This window comes from Pygoscelis adeliae, unplaced genomic scaffold (genome assembly GCF_000699105.1).
Source record: "Pygoscelis adeliae isolate BGI_AS28 unplaced genomic scaffold, ASM69910v1 Scaffold386, whole genome shotgun sequence".
Lineage (NCBI taxonomy): Eukaryota > Metazoa > Chordata > Aves > Sphenisciformes > Spheniscidae > Pygoscelis > Pygoscelis adeliae.
The window spans coordinates 2,610,526-2,616,567 of record NW_008824940.1 but is presented as its reverse complement, the minus strand read 5'-3'; the positions used below and the strand labels follow the sequence as shown (position 1 = coordinate 2,616,567).

At 41.4% G+C, this 6,042-nt stretch overlaps 1 protein-coding gene across 1 annotated transcript in view; it reads left to right on the top strand.

Moving 5' to 3' along the window:
* Window positions 1-13: 13 nt before the first annotated feature.
* MAP3K15 (mitogen-activated protein kinase kinase kinase 15) overlaps window positions 14-6,042 on the top strand; it is a 93,665-nt gene continuing 87,636 nt past the window's right edge. The window contains exon 1 of the mRNA XM_009325484.1: window positions 14-53. The gene's annotated coding sequence lies outside the window, so the exon portion shown is untranslated. The remainder of the gene's footprint in view (window positions 54-6,042) is intronic.

The window sequence follows — 6,042 nt, the reverse complement described above, 5'->3', positions numbered from 1 at the left end:
CGGGGAGCTGGACTTCGGGGAGACAGCGGTGCTGGACGCCTTCTACGACGCGGGTGAGCAGGCTGGGCTGAGGCGGGGCGGCGGGCTCAGGCTTGCCCGTGCCCGGTGCGACCTTCCTGGGTTGTGTGGGGTCACGGCCGGCCGACCTGGGGAAGGCTCGGTAAAGGTGGCGTCAGAGAGGCCAGAGAAGAGGGGGAACGGGGCAAATGTGAGACTGTGAGGGGGGTCTCGAGCAGAGGTGCGGAGACAGGAAAATAGCTGCAAGGGGAACCTTGGGTGAAGGGAGCAAGAGCCCAGTCTTCAGGAGTGTCCTGCACAAGGATGAGGAGGAGGTGTGAGAAAAAATTCAGGCCCTTACACGAGCTCTTTCAGTCACCACGATGTGTTGCCCCAGCAGGACTGTGGATTCTATGGTACCCAACCGAGCCCTAAGGAGTAGCAAAACTCGTGCTAGTGTGTTTTGCTAAGAACCCTCTTCCAGCCTGGTGGGGAGCTTAGAGCGAGACGTAGCATGAAGACAGGCCAGCCAGAAGCCTCTGATCTGGCTTGGCCAGATGCTTCATGTTCACCACTCTAACTCCAGACCTGGACAGTGAAATTGGCTTGCATGCGGACAGGAACAGAGCAATCCAGCATTGCTCTGAACAAGGGAGTGTAGAAGCGTGTCCTGAGGAAGAAGACTTGTGAGTATTGCCCACCCTGTCCAGGCTCCAGCTGGTGACTGGTGTCTGATGGTTCAAAAGAAAGCTGCTGTCCCTTCTCCACTCAGAAAACATCTGGCTGGTTGGGCAGTGTGGCAGAGAATTGTGAGCTTTTTGAGCAAGCAGAGGAAGCCCTTGAGTCAACAGGTATTATTAAAACTCATCAAGGTGAGTATGTGGACATGTTGCAGACACACAGACATAATTTTTCTCATCTCCTTATAAGAGGCATTAGGAAACTGGGTGATTCACAGACTCCAAAGAGGGGGAGTACTGTTAAGTCCATGTTGACTTAACATCTTTCACAAGAACAACTTTGTTTTGCTCATGAGATGTGTTAAAGAATACTTCTTAAAACTTCAGTCTTACTTTAAATTCTCATATGATGATAAGTCCATTTCATCCTGATAAGTATGCCAAATACTGAGGAACCTCACATCCTTTGTTATTGTTGTTGTTTTTTAACTTCCCAGTCAGGGGATTTTGTTATGTCTCTGCTAGCAAGGTTCACAAGTTATGAACAGGATTCACAAGAATCATAAATAGATTCTTTGTGTGTCTTAGTACACAACCATAAACTAGCAATTTCTTTGTGTATCTCCAGTATTTTTGTAGCCCTTCTGAAGGTACACATAGTAGTGTACTGATGGTCTCATCAATGCAAAATTATTTCTCTGTTTCTACCAATAGTCCTATTAATGTATTATGCACACACCTGCTCTGCCTTGTACTGAGAGCTTGAGACAGTTATTTAAAATGTTTTCTTAAGTTGCTGCATTCTGAAGTGGGTGTCTCTTGTCTGGGGATGTGGCCTACCTTCGCAGACTTTTGCATTCAAGTCATCTTATAGGACCAAGATCATTTTATCAGTGATTACTATCACTTTGTAAAGTGCCTTGTTACTGGATACTCCTGCAACACTCTTATGTCCAGGTTTAGTCAGCAAATACTTTATATCATTTTTAGTGTCCATTAAAAACTAGTTGAATAGTCCTGAACCAGGAATTGTTCCAAAGGAGACTGTCCAAAATAGTCTTTGTGTGGACTTCTTTCCGGTAGCAACATTTTGAGATCAGCCAGGGGGACAACTTTTTAATCTGTATGTATGTAATGTATGCCTTTATTTGGCAAACTTTTTGGTCAAAGCATCCTTTAATTATAAATTACCTGTATGAAGAGAAACTCAAGTGTATTAGCATGAGTCACCTTTATCAACTAGACCTGCAAGCTGTCAAAAAGCAGAGAGATTTATTTCTCTGTATATACTTTTTTGAAAACCATGTTGAATGTGTTGGTAGTATTTTAGCATTAACTCATTGCCAGGGGTCCCAAATTAACTGCCATTAACTGCAATGTTACCCGGAAAATGCAAGCATCCTTAATTAAAAAAAAAAGCTGTTAAGTATAAACAATCATTTTAATAGAGTATTTATTTTGCTCTTCTGTTGTTTTAATATTTTAACAAGTAGCTCTTCTAGCATCAACATTTTTAATAGCTTTTTTGTTCTTGCATTGCTGCAGTTACTCTCTCTTTTTTAGCTGAACATCTCTGTAGTTCCCTTTTATCTTTTTTTAAAATAGTCGGGCTGTACTGACATTTGCCCCATCCTTTGGAGTTTTCCCAATTCCTGTGGTATGTCTAAAATTTATGTTCAGAGAAATCCTCAGACAGAACCTTTAAACTTCTAAAATTATGCTGGCATATTGAGATGAAGTGTCTTTATCTTAGTACTTGCTGCTTCGTTTCCTCCTACTACATGCTAAAGATGGAGAAATTTTTGGTTCCTTTAACAGTGTCACATGGAGTAATTGCATCTTCTTGCTTCATTCTGCAAAGGAACAAAAAGTATCCATTACACTTCTCACTTTATTGTTTTGCTTTCCTTTTTTTTTCTTTTTTTTTTCTTTTATCTTTCTGGTATCAGCTAGCAGTGGACCCACATTTCATATCGGATTTTCATTACTATGGATTTTGAAGTGCTGCCTTTATTTTTTTTCAGTTCTCATTTTATATACAGTGATCTGTCATTGTTTCCTGAGAACTTTTGTTATGCCCTTCTTGTTTTCCTGCTCTGTGTTGTTTTTGAATACATATCAAGCTATTATCCAAAAATGCTGAATCTGATAATTGTTCATTTACACGCGATATTCTTAATCTGCTACCTTGCATTTTCTTTAATCTTTGAAAAATCAGTCCTTTTTAATTTCTATATTTTATAGATACAGTTCATTGTTGCCATATTCTTTTTTCCAGAACATGTGTTGGGTCGGGACTGTTGGCATCTATTCAGTTTTTAATGAAGAACAACATTAAGAATGAGTTTTATTGTGAGCAATCCTATGATGAACTTTCTGTGTTAGGAAATTACTGTGTGTTTACTTTAAAAAAAAAAAAATCTAAAGAAGTTTTATTACTGCCTGTGTAAGTTATCGAGCAGATGCTTCCCATACTGAAGATATCTATTATAATGTATATTTACCTTCTGTACACCATGGGCAGAACCTTGAGAAGCAGTTCCTCTTGCTCTGAGAGTGGGAGTTCTCTAAAAGATGCTTGCCCATAGCCATCTCTTGGTTTACTAGTTGGAACCTTAACCAGTAAGTAATGCTTAAAGACCGAGCAGTGAGGTCCATCTTACTGTGAATAGTAACGATGGGGTCTTTGATAAAAATGCTAGCTGTTATCCCTTTTCCCCCACTCTCCCTGAAATTGTAGCCATTTACTTAAAGTCATAAGACACCCCTCCCCCCCAAGTAAGCTTATCTATCTTTCTTACTATGAATCTATAATATAATGATTCTTGGAATTGGTACCTTTGATGACAAAACTAGCAAACTTTAAGGACAGAGTACAAAGAAAAAGATCAACTCTTTTTCCTGTCTGCAGGCAGATTTTCTAGTAGATGATTTTTCAGTAAACCACTGAGAAGAGTGCTGTAAAACCACCTATATTCCATAATAAGAGTATGATGTCTCTTCTCTCCTTGAGTGTGCTCATTATTGACTTCCCATCATTTGAAATCTTACCATGAATGGAAGTGTGACTTATACCTTCAGTTAGTTATTGCAGACCAGCAGGTAATGCAGAATGACCCTGATCTTAAGAAATCACTAAGCTTTCCAAGATGCTTTGCTAAAGGGGAACCACAGCACTTGCGAGAGCAAATTTACAGCAAATTCTGAAATAAGGGCTTGATAACAGAAAGATGAGGTCTCTTTCCTTGGTCTGTGCTAGAAACAAGCTGTCAACAAAGTAATTTATGTTACGCAGAAGTGGGTGATGATATCTACCTAACAGAGAAACAAGGGTGCTTGCATCATTGACTGTATCTCTGGGAGGAAAGAGAGAGGCAACACTTATAGACTGAAAGCCACAGATACCAGGCATTAGCGTGAAGCTTTTTTGCACAAAATAAAAGCAATTTTACACAGGAACAGTGAGTCTAGGAGCTAACTGAAGGTTTTTAAAATTCTTCAGAATTATCCCATGTAGAAAATCAAATTACAGGTATTCATAAACAGCTTAAGGGACATGGTGAAAAGGTGGGCGTGGCTTGGTTAGTGATGTTGCAGATAGAGTGATTCAGCCTCTTTGTGCTCTTACTATAGCTGCAAAGGATCTTTCTGTTCTGGATGTACTAAGAAAGCAAACATGATGTCAAAGTTAAATGTCTGACCTGTACCTATGGAAGGGTGATGCTATATAGAAAGAGATGTAGCTTTCACTTGTCTACCTGAAACTTATTGCCTGAAGTGCTACAGTATTAAGTGAAGGAGTGGCCTCTACGCTTGTATGAGTTTTGGATGTTTCCATTTTGGTTCTGTGCAATCCTGTTTCTGTAGCTGATTATCCTTTTACCTCATGAGGGATGTACAGCAGTCTGTTTTGAGGCTTGGAATATTTCTTCGACCATTTGACCACAGCATTTAGAGATGACTGCAGTCACTGAAGTCAGCAGGATGAAAGTCAACTGAAAGGAAGACACCTAGAGAGAGGTTGGAGTATTGAGGAACAAAGCTAAAAGTTTGCCTGAGAAAAATGAGTATTCCTCTGACAATCCAGGAAACTATGTCAGATCATTTGTGAGTGTAGTGGAATATTTTGAAGTCTGTTTCTGTTGTTTTGCTACATATGAACTTCTCTAACCAACATCCTGCATGATAATGCAGCCCCCAAATGCATTGTCTGATATCTGTCTCTGCAGCCCCATCTTCACTCAGAGCCAGTGTTAGACTTGGGAGGGGGCCCAGACAGAGACTGAAGCATGGGTCCTCCTTACTTCTGTACTGTAGTTGAACCACTCTTAACAAAACCCTAATTTCTTGTCCCTGCAATTCTTTTTCTTCACGTTACACCATGAAAGGGGGAAGGAGGAAATATATGTTCTGGATCGTAGTTTTCAGGCTCTGGCAGCCACTGAAGAAATCATCGTTTCCTGTACCCAGCTGCCTGTCCTGAAGCCCTCTGAACGCCAGTGTCCCCACTTCAGAATTGGCAGGGACGCTTTGACTTCTTCAGCCTAAAGGCTAGTATGTCAGGGTACAGTAAACATTTGTCACTAGTTTAAGCTAATACACGGCATGGTAACTAATGTAGCTGAGCTGGAAGCACATGCTTGTCTTGCTGACTCTGCTGCAGGGGTTGTAATCTCTGAAAGGAAGCTGAAAATGACAGCTGAGGGCAGTAACTTCTTAAATAAATTTTGACAAACTTTCCTGCTGCAATTTATCTTTGCTCCTGGTGTGACAGTGAACAATGGGGAAGGGGTTAAGGGTTAGCTCTCTGATGCTTACCTCAGCAGGCAGGGTTTGCTGTTTTTCTGAGGAATACTTCATATTTTTTCTTTCCTTTCTCTTCCCCTGCAACTGGTTCAATGGCTAGGGGTGTATTTGCTTTAAATCACAGAATCATAGAACAGTTTGGGTTGGAAAGGACCTCTAAAGGTCATCTAGTCCAACCCCCCTGCCATGGGCAGGGACATCTTCAACTAGATCAGGTTGCTCAGAGCCCCGTCCAACCTGACCTTGAACGTTTCCAGGGATGGGGCATCCACCACCTCTCTGGGCAACCTGTGCCAGTGTTTCACCACCCTCAGCGTAAAAAACATCTTCCTTCTATCTAGTCTAAATCTACCCCCCTTTAGTTTAAAGCCATTCCCCCTTGTCCTGTCGCAACAGGCCCTGCTAAAAAGCCTGCTGCCATCTTTTTTAAAAGCCCGTTTTAAGTACTGATATAGGCTGCAAGAAGGTCTCCCCGAAGCCTTCTCTTCTCCAGGCTGAACAACCCCAACTCTCTCAGCCTTTCTTCAGAGGAGAGGTGTTCCATCCCCCTGATCATTTT